The sequence below is a fragment of the Phascolarctos cinereus genome, unplaced genomic scaffold (assembly GCF_003287225.1).
Source record: "Phascolarctos cinereus isolate Bilbo 61053 unplaced genomic scaffold, phaCin_HiC Scaffold_5;HRSCAF=322, whole genome shotgun sequence".
Classification (NCBI taxonomy): Eukaryota; Metazoa; Chordata; class Mammalia; order Diprotodontia; family Phascolarctidae; genus Phascolarctos; species Phascolarctos cinereus.
Genome location: NW_027555958.1, coordinates 230,383,310 through 230,397,048, shown reverse-complemented (window position 1 = coordinate 230,397,048; position 13,739 = coordinate 230,383,310). Strand labels below are relative to the sequence as shown.

General features: G+C 37.1%; 1 protein-coding gene and 1 non-coding gene across 4 annotated transcripts in view; one reads left to right on the top strand and one right to left on the bottom strand.

Moving 5' to 3' along the window:
• PEX39 (peroxisomal biogenesis factor 39) overlaps window positions 1-13,739 on the bottom strand; it is a 59,960-nt gene that overhangs the window by 15,151 nt on the left and 31,070 nt on the right. The window lies entirely within an intron of this gene.
• LOC144458014 (U6 spliceosomal RNA) lies at window positions 12,026-12,132 on the top strand. The gene has a single exon (XR_013487577.1). It is a non-coding gene; the product is annotated as a U6 spliceosomal RNA (small nuclear RNA).

Sequence of the window (13,739 nt, the reverse complement as noted above, 5' to 3'; positions counted from 1 at the left end):
TTGGCCCATGCTTTATTGTGTTATTGGATTATTTAGAAAATTCCTTTCTATGTTGTCACATGCTTGCTAGGATTAGAGGAGTGATGACGGTGATGATTCAGAAAAAGGACTGGGAAGCAGGATAATTTTCCAAAGGACCAAGAGCTGCACAAGAAAGGGGACAGGGAAGTGACAAAGAAATGCAAATTCTCTCAGACATAAAAATGCATTTCTCTTTTCCTTCCCTTCCCTTTAAGACAGAGACTTCCTGGTTGCCAAGCTAAAAACTGGGAGCAGAAAGCTACTGAGGTTAAACTGAGGCTTTGTATTCATCATATAAGTGAATGGCAGCTGATTTTTCCTTTTATTTGATTTATTAATTTTATTAATGGGGTAGACTTTCCTCTTATTTTAATGACGTTCAATAACTATGTGGCCACAGTATGTTGAATTTTTATGTTCTGTGAATGTGAAGGGGTGAGGAGAAAGAAGGGAAGAGCTTGAACTAAAAGAAGAGGTTCCAGATGTGAGGTGGTGGGGTGTAGAATCAGAGATTCCCTGTTTTTGATGTTTTGAGCCACAGTCTATAATTTCCCTAACTAATTTCCAAATCTGGCCACTACTACAGCGCCCCAGTTGTCTTATGGTGTTATGTACAAAGTGTTACACAAGTGACTCCATCCCAGTAGAATTCTCCCTTGCAACAAAGTACAGCCGAGCAAAACAAACACACAGACTGTTTATTTGTGAACGATCATGCATTTACCCTCCCAGCTGCTAGGGCCTCATCCCTAAAGTTATCTTGTATTCATTTCATATGCAGTTACACACAAACATGCACATATGTTGTTTCCCCCGACAATATTTGCTCCTTGAGAGCTGGTACTATTTAACTTTTGTCTATGTAAGGGGTGATTATGTCGTCCATTCAGGTTATTTGTATTTCCATGAGTCTGTCTAAAGGAGACAACAACAACACGAACAGAGATCTCTAGAGACTCCTCCATTCACCTTTCTGCAAGGAACACTTTGATTCCTGCCAGGAGAGGAAGCAGGAGGTTGGAACCAGAGGACACCTGCTCTGCTCTCCTTAGAAAAGACAGGGAACTGAGCTAGAATTATATCTATCCACCCTCTTTTATTGTTAGTCTAAGGGAAATAATTTTATAATATTATTAGTCTAGGGGAAATAGTTTTTAACTTAATGGGAAAGGAGTCCCCCAAGCTATATTTCCAAGGCTTGACTTTCTTTCCATCAGGTGCCAGTTCCACAAAGACCACACATAGTGAATAGAAAATAAACCCATTCATCCAAGCCAATAATAAATAGAAATCAGAGAAGGTATACAGAGATATCATCAGAGAATACACCATCAGAGTGAATAAGCTCTCCAGTTGGGAGAGATCTTAGCTCAGTCAAGAGCAAAAGACTTCCAGATCTTATCCAAAGAGAAAACTTTCCAAGATCTCCAGTAAAGCTAGCTGTACACGGGGATATGATCAAGGTGCTGGCTCCTCTATAGGTTGGCTCCTTCCAGAATCTTCCTTTTACTTCAAGGACCTCTCCCCAAAGGAAATTTAGAGTTGCATTTGTTCTCTCTCAAAGCGGGAAGGCAGAAAACCAAGATCTCTCTTCTTTCTCAAGCTCTTGCCAACATCATCCCTCACGCAGCATTGTAATCTGAGTATTGAGCAATCAATTTCCATCGATGAAGACAGTATTATACAAATGAGCTTTGAGCTACAGGTTACATTTGTCCCTAAAGCACCTAGAATAGTATCTGGTACACAGTGGGCACTTAATAAATACATGTTGATTGACTGAGGTATACTTCATTCCATACTTATAGTCTACTATCTCCCATATATGATCTCCCAAGCTTTCCTAAATTCTTCATATTCATTGTTTCTTACAACATAACAATATTACGTTACATTCATATACCACAATTTGTTCAGCCATTCCCCAATTGATGGGCACCCATTTTGTTTCTATAATGGGGGAGGGGTTGATGTGTGCACCTAGTATGTACTTAGAGTACCTAGTATGGCATCTCTCCACATAGAGAAGATAAGGAGCTTACTTCCAGGAGAAACGGGATGAGGAATAAGGGAAGTGCCTTGGAGAAACTGGGGAGCACGTGTAGACATTCCACAATTGGTTCCAGTTGGCTAACCACGTGGAGAGGGGGAGGCTTTGATTGGTTTCAGGGGCATTCAAAAAGGCCTTGTCAGCATCAGCACTACTACCACTTTTGTTACAGTCACCCTTGGAGGATCTTGGTGACTGTTGATGGTGTCTGCTCAGAGACCACGCAGTAACCTCTGAGGCCATTTAGCCCAGAGAATGGAGCTCAGTACTTAGCCTCTGTGTTTGCTCTGTTCTGTTCTAGGTAGAGGGAATGAAGCATCATGGGATATGGAGGGTGCCTCAGTCTGTAAGTTTATTGGCCAGGTTTTGTAGGCACCAGAATCAATGCCCTTAGGAGCAAAAATAGATTGTCTGTACTCATACTAGTAGAGGTTAAGATGAAGACTCATCCTCACATACAAATGTGGACTTGATAGAGCCAATTCTGTGTAGAAACTGAGCTAAGTTTTTAGCTTAGTCTCCACTGTGGGTGAGGTGATATAACGAAGATTATGGATTGAGAAAAATGTATGTTTACTTTTGCTATATCTTTGATGTCAATATTCCTAATCAATGTTAAGTGTTTAAATGGAGCTAGGTGTTGGTCACAGGCCCTAATAATATGAGGAACAGAGTCAATGGGAGCTCAAGCCAATGACAACAGAAAAAAAAAAACCATCCCAACCCCTCAGGGGCCACATGAAGCAACCTGGCTCTGGGAGAGGGATCTAGAGTGTACACGTTCTAATTCCAATTCTTTGCTAGGTTTTGCTTTTCACATGGTATTTTCCAATTCATGAAGCACTTCTCTAGATTATCCCTTCTTTGATTGTGTCCTTCCCTGCTCATATAATCTTCTTGAAGCAACATTATGAAAATATTACTTTTTTCCTCAGAAATCTTCAGTCGCTCACCATTGCCAACAGGATCAAGTCCAAATGCCTTCACCTGGCATTTAGCCCTCTATTTCAACCTATCTCATACTACTGTCCTTCATACATTCGATGTGCTTGTTAAACTAGATAACTTTCCATCCTTTATCCTCCTCTCATCTATTTCCCATCCCTTATATTTCCTCTGCTTTTATGCCTTTGTCATATTGAATGAACTCTACCTTCCCATTTCCATCTTTGGAAGTTCCTCTTTCCCAAGCCCAACTCAGATGAGAACTTTCCCCATTTCCTTTTCTACCATCTCCCTATTTGCAAGTGAAAGTTACATGTCATTCCTTAAATTTTTGTTTTGTTTTGTTTTGGTTTTTTCGGTTAGGCAACAGGGCTAAGTGACTTGCCGAGGGTCATACAGCTAGTGTCAAGTGTCTGATGCCAGTTTTGACCTCAGGTCCTTCTGAATCCAGGGCCAGTGCTCTATCCACTGCGCCACCTAGCTGCCCCTCTTCCTTAAATTTTTAAAAAACATTTTGTCTGAGCTTTGTCTCTGCACTTAATCTCACTCTCTCTTGTTACTTGTGGACTTGGTCTTCCTCCACTAGATTGTAAGCTTCTGAAAGGTAAGGTCTGTTTCCTAATTAGCAACATTAATAATGTTGTTGCCACAACATTATTAATGGGAGAACTTAACACTCTATTTTGAGTAAGAATGTAAGTAAAGTAGAAAGATAAATTAGAAAGAAAGAAGTTACAGAATTGAACAGACTGATGGAAAAATTAACTTCAATAGCTCTAGGGAAAGAACCGAATGGGTTTATTAGATGAATGAGTTCCTTCAAACTCAAATCTTCACAGACCATTAAGAATGGCTCATAAAGAATACTTTTTGAAAAGAATATTAAAAAATGTAAAAAAAGGAAAAATTTTAAACATTACTTTCATGGGTCATAGGACAATTATAATATAGATGACAAAGAATAATGTAATCAAAAGATGCAGGCTGAACTAAAAATTACTTGTTTACCAATGATTGGGTCAAGAGCAAATTACCAGGGGCAGAGCCAAGATGGCAGAGTGAAAGCCATGACTTGCTTGAGCTCTCCCCCAAACCCCTCCAAATACCCACCCAAAAAATGGCTCTAAACAAATTCTAAAGCAGCAGAACCCACAAGAAGACAGAGTAAAACAAATTTCCAGCCCAAGACAGCCTGGATGGTTGATCGGAAAGGCATATTGCGCGGGATGGGGAGAGGAATGCAGTTAGGCATGGGTGCGCAGGCCACAGCGAACCTAGAGCAGGCCTCAGAGGACTGAATCACAGGCAGCTGTGGTGGCTTCCAGACTCCTCAATCCACAAACACTAAAGACAATTTAGAAGGTCAGTGGGAAAAGTCTGGTTTTGCAGTGAGAGAAGAGCTAGGTCAGAGCCAGTTCCAGACCTCAGAGCATGGGTGCCAGGCGGTGGCTGTGTCCTGAGCTTCCGGCCACAGACTGAGGGGGAATTGTGGCTGATCAGAGGGGGACTGCAGGGATCTCTTTGCTGTGCTGAGGCAGGAATCTCTTGCTTTGCCCGTGCTTGGATCTGGGTCACAGTTCTGGTGGTGGTCCTGGGGTGAGGAGGAGTGATGGCGCGATGGAGCTTGTAGTGGCTGTGGAGAGGAAACTCCTCACAGTTCCAAGACAGAAAAGACTGCTTGTGGCCAGTCACTCAAAGACCAGAGCTCAGGCCAGGAAAAGAGTAAACACCTCGACCCTTATCATACCACCTTGGAAGAACTGAAAATTTACAGGTCCCTGCAAGTATCTCTGAAAACAGCTATACAAACCCCCAAAGCTTGGGACAGTACATTCTCCACATTGGAAGCAGACTTTTACCTTAACAAAGAGTTTAAAACTCAAGTAGTTGGCTGGGATCATGAGCAAACCTCGCAAAAAGTCAGACTATATTATCTTACTTTGGTGACAAAGAAGATCAAAACATACAACCAGAAGAAGACAACAAAGTCAAAGCTCCCATCCAAAGCCTCCAAGAAAAATATGAATCAGTCCCAGGCCTTGGAAGAGCTCAAAAGGGATTTTGAGAAGCAAGTAAGAGAAGTAGAGGAAAAACTGGGAAGAGAAATGAGAGTGATGCAAGAAAATCATGAAAAACAAGTCAACAGCTTGCTAAAGGAGACCCAAAAAAATACTGAAGAAAATAACACCTTAAAAAATAGCCTAACCCAAATGGCAAAAGAGGTCCAAAAAGCCAATGAGGAGAAGAATGCCCTAAAAAGCAAAATTGGCCAAATGGAAAAGGAAGTCCAAAAGCTTACTGAAGAAAATACTTCCTTAAAAATTAGAATAGAGCAATTGGAAGATAGTGACTTTATGAGAAATCAACACAGTAGAACAAATCCAAAAGAATGAAAAATTAGAAAACAATGTGAAATATCTCATTGGAAAAACAACTGACCTGGAAAATAGATCCAGGAGAGAGAATTTAAAAATTATTGGACTATCTGAAAGCCATGATCAAAAAAAGAGCCTAGACATCATCTTTCAAGAAATTATCAAGGAAAACTGCCCTGATATTTTAGAACCAGAGGGCAAAATAGAAATTGAAAGAATCCACAGATCTCCTCCTGAAAGAGATCCCCAAAGGAAAACTCCTAGGAATATTGTAGCCAAATTCCAGAGTTCCCAGGTCAAGGAGAAAATATTACAAGCAGCCAGAAAGAAACAATTCAAGTATTGGAAACACAATCAGGATAACACAAGATTTAGCAGCTTCTACATTAAGGGACCGGAGGGCATGGAATATAATATTCTGGAGGGCAAAGGAGATAGGATTACAACCAAGAATCACCTACCCAGCAAAACTGAGTATAATCCTTCAGGGGAAAAAATGGTCATTCAGTGAAATAGAGGACTTTCAAGCATTCTGATGAAAAGACAGAGCTGAATAGAAAATTTGACTTTCAAATACAAGACTCAAGTGGAACATGAAGAGGTAAACAGGAAAGAGAAATCATAAGAGACTTATTAAGGTTGAACTGTTTACATTCCTGCATGGAAAGACGATATTTATAATTCATGAGACCTTTGTCAGTATTAGGGTAGTTGGAGGGAAAAAATTAAATATATGTATATAGATAGAGATAGAGATAGAGACAGAGGGCACAGGGTGAGTTGAAGATGAAGGGGTCATATCTGGAGAATAAAATTAAGAGATGAAAGAGGATTATACTGGGAGAAGGAAAAGGGAGAGGTAGAATGGGGTAATTATCTCACAAAAAAAACAGAAAAGAAAAGGTCTTACAGTGGAGGGGAAACAGGGGAAGGTGAGAGGGAATGAGTGAATCTTATTCTCATAGGATTTGGCTTAAGGAGGGAATATATACACACTCAATTGGGTATGGAAATCTGTCTTACCCTACAGGAAAATAGGGGAGAAGAGGCAAGAGAGCAGGGTGATAGAGAGGAGGGCAGATGGGAAAGGGGTAATCAGAAGCAAACTTCTGAGAGGGCAGGGTCAAAAGAAAGAATAGAATAAATGGGGGGGCAGGATAGGATTAAGGGAAATAGAGTTAGTTTTTCACAACTATGGAAGTGTTTTGCATAACTGCATGTGTATAACCTATATTGAGTTGCTTGCCTTTTCAATGAGGGTGGATGGGGAGGGAGGAAGGGAGAAAATTTGGAACCCAAAGTTTTAAAAAAATGTTTAAAATAAATGTTTTCACATGCAACTGGGAAATAAGAAATACAGGAAATGGGTACAGAAGTCTATCCTGCCCTACAGGAAAAAAGAAGGGAAGGGGATAAGAGAAGGGGGGAGAGAGATAGAAAGGAGGGCAGACTAGGGGAAGAGATATTCAGAATGCATGCCATCTTGGGGTAGGGGTAGGGGCAAGATGGGGTGAAAATTTGGAACTCAAAATCTTGTGGAAGTAAATGTTGAAAACTAAAAATAAATACATTTAAAATTTTTAAGAAAGAACAAATTACCAAAAAAAATGAAAAATTAATTACATCAAAGATAATGTCAATGCGGTTACAAGACATGAAAATGTATGGAATGAAGCTAAACAGTTATTAAAAGAAAATTTATTTCCATGAATGCTTATATTGACAAAAAAGAAAATTATTAATAAGCTGACTGTGCAGTTAAAAAAGCATTAAATGAATATATCCAAAATGAGCATAAAATAAGAGATTACTAAAATCCAAGAGGAAATGGATAGAATTGAAAATTCAAATAACACATTCCATAAACAACTGGATAAATAGACACAATAAAGTTAGTTTTTAAAAGGTGGACACACTTTGTGTGGGATGCAACTCAAAAATAAAACAAAACACAGAGGTGTACAAGGAGAAACAGAAAGTTAGTTTATCATAGCTATAATTATTATTATTTCAAATCTCGAGATTTGGGTGTCCCTCCATCAGTCCGTCAGTAAGCTCTGATGGCAGGAGACCGCCCACAGAGGTAGAAATCAGCTTATATAACCCTGAAAACTCAGTTCCCCCTCCCTCACAGCTGTCCATTAACTCGGCTCACAATCTCACAGGCCAGACTCTAACATAGGACAAAGGACATAGTATACATCTCTATATTTCTTAGTTTGTTGAGAAAATGTCAAAAAAAGCAATTAAAAGACATGTGCAGTAGGAAGTTAATTTACAACTGTTTTGGAAGGTTTTAGGGATTGAACAGACAATGTTGGGAACAGGGAGACATCTAAATCAAATCCTGTCAAAAGGGAGACAAGGGAGCTCAAAGAACCTAGGGTTTCCTGAGACTGGTAGAAGAATATGAGACAAAAAAGAAAACACATCTGCATAAGGTCAAAGGCCAGGTCAGGGCCTTAACAATTAGACAAATTTCCACAACCAATGTCTGGCGCCAAGAAAAATAATGATCTTACAGAAATCTATACTGAACCCTATGTCACCTCCTGGACCCAATACCAGATCCAGAATAGTCTTGTCCCAAATCTTAATTACACTGAGAAGTCTTCACAATGATATTCCATACAACCTGATAAACCATTAACTAAATTAGTCAAAGACAAGAGATAGAAAAAATAAATTATCAAAATAAAAGTGTTCCAACACATCATATATCCCAGCTTGTTTAGCCATTCCGCAATTGATGGGCATCCTCTCGATTTCTAATTCTTAGCTGCCACAAAAAAAAAAAAGAGCTGCTATGGATATTTTTGTACAAATAGGTCCTTCTCCCCTGTTTTTTAATGTCTTCAGGATATAGACCTAGCTGTGCTATTGCTGGATCAAAGAGTATGTATGATTTTATAGCCCTTTGGGCATACAAACTCAGGTCTCTTAATCCTTAGACTCTTCCCCCAAGCTGACAATTGTCAATGGCTTAACTCAGTGATCACCAATTTTTTGAAAGCTGCAATAAAAATAGGTTTGTTGTCTTGAAAAAATTAAAAATAAATTTAAAAAGAAGGGGAAAATCACAGAGAATGCAATTATAAACTAAGAAAACAAAAATAATGGCTAAATAACTACAAAAATATAAAATACCCAAAACATAAATAAGGGCTAGATAACCTAAATAAACCATTATAATACAATAGTTTGCAGTATTTGGAGTTGAAATCCAACTCTTTTTTTTTTTTAGGCAATTGGGGTTAAGTGACCTGCCCAGGGCCACACAGCTAGTGTCAAGTGTTTGGTCTGAGGCTGGATTTGAACTCAGGTCTTCCTGACTTCAGGGCCGGTGCTCTAACCACTGCGCCACCTAGCTGACCCTCAAATCTAGCTCTTAAGATGATACAGAACTGTTCTACGATATAAAACTGAAATACTTGGGCTTATTATTTGTTAAATTTATTTTCAAGTTCACTGTTCTTAATTTTCAAAGTGCACGAATGGAACATTTTATACTTATTTTACCTCTTTCAGTCTCTTGCCCAGCTTTTAGTAGGTCAGGATTCAGGGGAAGTAAGAGTCAGATTTCACCTATTCATGGAGAAAGCACCAGGGTGGTAACTCATGGTTAATTCCTTCAGAGGCTGAGGGGTCTGTTTGATGTGGTCTGGGTTTCCAGTGAGGTTCTACTGGGGGAGGGGATACAGCATAGGACTCTCTTCTCCTGGTGGGGGAAGTATTTCTCTGGGACAGATCCAGAGAATGTCTGCTCATTATTCAAACTCCATGTGCTTCTTCTTTACAGTACCCATTTCCGTGTGCGCACACACACACACACAAACATTCTTTCAGTTTCTGCTTTTCTCCACTAGGTGGAAGAGATGCAGTTTATTTTGTTCACGTGTGTTATCTTTCTTGCCTAATGCTAAAGGAATCTGCTTTTATTGTCCCAAGGAGTTGATTCTCAAGAGACTAAAGGATTAAACTTTTGACATCTCTTCCTAATCACCTGAGTACAAAACAACCATTAGTAACTATAAGTACAGCCTGATGCTTACCACTATGGGCAACTGAGAGTGGAAGGGAGCTTTGCTCAGGGGAATCAACTCATAAAGAATTAGTCAAATAAATCAGAGGGGGAAAAAATAACCATTTGAAGATAATGATTAAAAAAAGGAAAGAATATACAAAAATTTACATGATGTAGCAAAAGTGGTCCTCAACCACTGCTAGGTCTATATCCCAAAGAGATCATAAAAAAATGAAAAGGACCCACATATACAAAAATATTTATAGCAGCTCTTCCTCTGGTGGCAAAGAATTGGAAATTGAGGGGATGCCCATCAATTGAGGAATGGCTGAACAAGCTGTGGTATATGAATGTAAGGGAATACTATTGTGCTATAAGAAATGATGAGAAGGCAGATTTCAGAAAAACCTGGAAAGACATGTATGAACTGATGCTGAGTGAAATGAGCAGAACCAGGAAAACATTATACACAGTAACAGCAACATGATTGATCTAGCTCTTCTGAGCAATACAATGGCCCAAGACAATTCCAAAAGATTATTGATAGAAAATGCTACCTATATCCAGAGAAGGAACTGATGGAGTGTCAATGCAGATTGAAGCATATACTCTTTTCACTTTTTTTTTCATTTTTTGTGGGTTTTTTTTCCTTTTGTTCTATTTCTTCTTTCACAACATGACTAATGTGGAAATATGTTTTATATTATTATACATATACAACCTATATCAGATTGCTTGCCATCTTGGGGAGGGGGGAAGGAAGGGAGGGAGAGAGAAAAACTTGGAAATCAAAATCTCTCAAAAAATGAATGTTAAAAATTGTCTTTACATGTAATTGGAAAAAATACTAAAAAAAAGTAGTCAGATGAAAATTTATATTTCTGAAATAATATATTTTTAAATGAAAAAAGTTTAATAAATTGATCCTATGATTTAAAAAATCTAGCAAGCAAATACCCCAAGAACAAACACAAAAATTTTAATATCCAGAGGAAAAATTGATGAAACAAAAAATAAAGAGTACTGATAAGCAAGTGCTTTAAAAAAAAAACCCAAAAAACCCCAACAAAATCAATAAGCCACTAGCTAATTTAATTAAAAAAATAGATCAGAAAGTCAAACTGCCAAAATAAAAAAAAAATTAACAAGGCAAATTCACAAGTAATAGAGGGAAAATAAATGGATTACCTGAAACTATTACACACAATTATATGCTAGGAAAACTGAGAACTTAAATGGATGACTACCCACATACATATTAAATACTCAGATTAAGAAAATAAGAAACTGTGATCCAATCTCCAAAACAGAAATCTAGTAAGCCATGAAAGAACTATTAAAAGGGGAAATAATACCCTGATCTAGATGGATTTTCATTTTAATCCTATAAAATATTTAAAGAATACTTAATATCTATGTTATTTAAATTGTTCTCAGTAATTGAGAAAGAAGGCATTCTATCAAATTCCTTTTGAGAGACTAGTATAGTCCTCATGTCCAAACTAGGAAGGAATAAGGCAGAAAAAGAAAACTACGGATTAATAACACTAAGAAATACTGATGCAAACATTTTAAATAAAGGTTTGACAAAGAGACTACAGCTACATATCCTAAAAATTATTCATCATGACCAAGTTGTGCTTATACAAGCGAAGGTTGAACATCAATTACTTAATATAATCAATCATACATTCTTAATAACAACTATTTTAGTAGATGCAGAAAAAGTTTTTGACAAAATAGAGCAATCCCCTTACTGCCTTAAATCAGACTATGCCCAATAGGAGCTATGACAATCAACTCTAAAACAAATGATAATAAAATGATCATACTATTTAAATTAATATACAAATTTAGTAGAATACTAATCAAAACATCAAGAAATTGCTTTGTGGAATCATTTATTAATCAACAAGTATTTATTAAGCACCTACTATGTGCCAGACAATATTCTAGAGATACAAAGATAAAAATGAAATAACTGCTCACAAGGAGCTCACATTCTAAAAGGGGAGGCAAGCAGTACATATCGAAAACCTATAGAACATAATTATAAATGTAACAAGAGGCTAGTACATATAGAGACCCCATCAGCTTTCTAAGAATGGCATTGCCATATGGAGGACTATAGGGAGTTGCTTCCTGGAGAATTAGGATGACATGTAAAGAAAGTGACTTGGAGAGACTGGAACATGCATAGACATTCTATAGCAGGTTCCAGTTGGCCCGTCACATGGATGGGAGAAGCTTTTTTCCATTGGCTGTGTAGCAAGAACTGTAAACATGCAATAGTCCAGGTACAATAGTGCATTGTTGATGGAGCTATAAATTGGTCCAATAATACGGGAAAGAAATTTAGAACTATGCACAGAAAGTTACCAAAATGTGCATACCTTTTGACCCAGTTATACTGCTACTAGACCTATGCCCCGAAGAAATCGAGGAAAAAAGGGAAAGGATCTATAGGTAAACAAATAAATTATAGACATTCCCTTCATGACAGCCCCAAATTGAAAAGTACATGAGGGATTTCCTACTAAAGAATGGCTAAGTAAATTGTGGTATATGGATATAATGAAATATTATTGTGCCATAAGAAATTATGAAATGGTGCTTGCCTTGGCAGCGCATATACTAAGGTTGGAACAATACAGAGAAGATTAGCATGGCCCTTGAGCAAGGATAACACTCAAATTCGTGAAGTGTTCTATATTAAAAAAAAAAAAAGAAATAAAAAAAAAAAATTATGAAATAGGCAATTTCAGAGGAAACTGGGAATACCTTTATGAACTGATGAAATCAAAGTGAGCAGAAGTAAAATAATTTATACAGTAATAACATTATAGAGAAAAACAACTCTAAAAGCCTTTAGATATCTGATCAATGCAATGATTAACTGCAAGAATGAAGATAAAATACGACACATCTCTGACAGAGAAGTGATGAACTTAAAATACAGGATTTTTGAACAAAGCTAAAATGAGAATTTATTACTGGACTATGTAGATACATATTGGGGAATTTGCTTTTCTGATTTAAAAAAATGCTCAATGGCAGGGAGAGGAAGGGGGAAACAGATTAATTATTTGAAAGAAAGAAGAAAGAAAGAAAGAAAAACTATTTTTTAAAATAACCCAGGTGAGAGGTGATAGAATCCTGAATTAAGGTGGTAGCTATGTGAATGGAGCAAAGGAGTTTGACAAAAGAGATGTATGAAAGTAGAAACAGCAAAATTTGGCAATTGATTGGATATATAGGGTGAAGGAGAATGAGGAATCTACAAAAATGCCAAGGTTATGAATGTGGGAAATTGGAATGATGGTGGTGTCTTTGAAAGAAATCAAGAAGTTTGGAAGAAAGGGCGGTTTAGGGGGAAAGACAATGGGTTCGGTGTTGGCAAAATAACAACAAAACTCATTGGGAGAAAGAAAAGTTCAAGCATTTCGATGGAAGAAATGAAAAAGTTATAAATTAAGGGGGCATACCATTAACATTTCAAGTTATATCATAAAGCAGCAATCAACCAATCTTTTTGGTACTGGTTTAAAAATAAAACACTAGAAAATTAGAAAAGTGGAACAGTTTAACAAATAAGATCTAGAAACAAATAAACACAGTAGTTTAACATTCAATAAATCACCAGATAAATATTACAGAAGGAAGGGTTCCCTATTCAGGAGGAACTGCTTGGAAAACTAGAAAGGAGCATGGAAAAAATCAGGTTTTAACAAGAACCTTACATAATTCAGCAGAATAATCTCCAAAATAGATTAGCAGTATAAGAGAGCATATAAAAAATTCCAGAAGAAAACAAAATATACCTATCTTTTTAAAGTTATAAGTGTGAGTAAAAGTCTTTCCAAAATTATCAATGCCTTTTGTTTTTACATTAGTCATTTCTTTTTTAATAGTTAATTATTTTATTTTTCAAGTAAGAATTGTTTTATTCATCAGTATCTCTCCCTCCTACTATCCTTCCCTTCATTGGAATTTTTTTTTAAAAGCAAACAAACCCAAAAAACAGATCCCTTCATACCTATCTACACAGTCCAGCAAAATAAATTCCCATATTGGCCACGTGCAAAAATATGTATTACTTTCTGCATTTTGAGTTCATCACCTCTCTTTCAGAAAACGTTTATCTCTATTAAGCATGTTTTATCTTCATTCTTTTGGACTTATGGCTTATCAGTGCATTGATCAGAGTTCAGTCTTTTAGAGTTCTTTTTCCTTAATAATGTTACTATTGTATAAATTGTTCTAGTTCTGTCCATTTTGATTTGCATCAGTTCATAAAATTGTTTCCAGTTTGCTCTGAAATTAT